Source organism: Alligator sinensis, unplaced genomic scaffold (genome assembly GCF_000455745.1).
Source record: "Alligator sinensis unplaced genomic scaffold, ASM45574v1 scaffold157_2, whole genome shotgun sequence".
In the NCBI taxonomy this organism is placed as follows: Eukaryota; Metazoa; Chordata; order Crocodylia; family Alligatoridae; genus Alligator; species Alligator sinensis.
The window spans coordinates 25,428-26,968 of NW_005842107.1; the positions used below are offsets into that span (position 1 = coordinate 25,428).

At 43.0% G+C, this 1,541-nt stretch overlaps 1 protein-coding gene across 1 annotated transcript in view; it reads left to right on the top strand.

Moving 5' to 3' along the window:
- The window catches only part of XIAP (X-linked inhibitor of apoptosis), a gene marked incomplete at its 5' end in the record, with an annotated part of 26,535 nt that overhangs the window by 17,866 nt on the left and 7,128 nt on the right, over positions 1-1,541 (top strand). The window lies entirely within an intron of this gene.

Below are 1,541 nucleotides of genomic sequence, written 5' to 3' on the forward strand. Positions count from 1 at the left end.
CCTGCTGACTAATACAAGTCATTCGGGTCTTACTGAACCTGTCTTTGGCTTTCAGAGTTCACTCGTGTGTGTTTCCAGGAGGATGAGCATCCTGCCTGTGCAGGATGGGGGATGCCCAAGAATATTTCTGCTTAAATGTTGGTCCAGAGCAGCATCAACAAAAAGCAAAACTAGAATAGTCCAGTGTGCAAGCTGCTTTTGCAGCAAGATGGAAGGAGGCCTTGAGAAATCTCATATGCTAAACATCAGTCGTATGAAGAGCACAGCCGGCTGTCCCAGGCAGGACTCCAGGGGAAGTGCATGTGCTGCCAGGATTGTTCACACACAACACAATGCTGTGGCTTTCATCTTGCCAAGGAAGAGGTGACTTCAAGGGGACTGGATCATTTTTAAAGAAGGGTCAAGATCTTGTATAGGCTTGGTCTTGCTGTTTGTTTGAGAGGTCACTTAGGACTTGATTTAAATCTGTGGCAACCTTGGTAACAAGCAGAAAGCTATAAGTAAGCAATGGCCAGCCCTCCGGGCTCTGAAGCCACTCAGGTTTTTCTTTAAAGTGGACTTAGAGCTCCAGGAAGTTTGACAAGTTTGGGCAAATAGAAGGAACTTCTGCAATCCTTGAAATGACAGTGTTATGCCTATGCCTACAAATGTTTCTAGTAATCAGATGGTATTCTGGGGAGACAGTTGCAATGTGGGAGTTTATTTGGCCTTTTCAGTGTTTGTTTCTTAAATATTATTCTTTGGTCCTGGATCTAGAGTGGAATCTGAGGAGTCAGCTCAGCCTGAACTTTTCTACTTGGAAATATCTTGTTGTTATGATTTTGCTCCTGGTTTTTTGGCCATGAAATAATATTGCAGTATTCCCCTCCCATTTCTGGCTCAGAATAGGCAGATTGACCACTGGATTGTTCACCTTCTTTGTCTAGACTGGGACAAGGTGCCCCTGGCCTGCAGAACTGATAAAAATACCCAACAGAAAAAACTCATCTGGTAACAAGCAACCTGTTGAGGCAGAACCCATTTTGCAGGAAGGTTCCCTGGTTCATTAAGCATATGGCATGAAATTTGAAAGTGCTGAGAGAGGTTTTTTACCAAGAGGAAATGCCTCTTGATAAAGATAATCACAAGCAAAATGTGCTCTTGCTGATATTTTATATCCACTATAAGATGCTAGGATTTGGAGTCCATTCTCATGCTTTTGTGTCAGTTCACTCCTTCTAACAGTCCACTCTGTTAGAAAGTTAGCTGTCTAATGGGATGACACTGTTGCTGGAGAGTGTAAAAACAAACCACCAGACTTGCACAGTCTTCACTGCTAACATTCTCCAAATGCTACAAGTTAATGTTTAGACACCACTTGTGAGGGTGGTGGGAGGTACAGCTGGTGTTTGTTGGTCTCTTCATTCTTCATCTGTTCTTCGTTGTCTTTTTATGCCAGACCAGACCCTTTCATTTCAAAGTTAGCATGGTCTTGCACAAAGATTTTCTTTACATACCAAGTTCATTGCTACCATTTCAAGGTCTCAACATCGTACGGCATT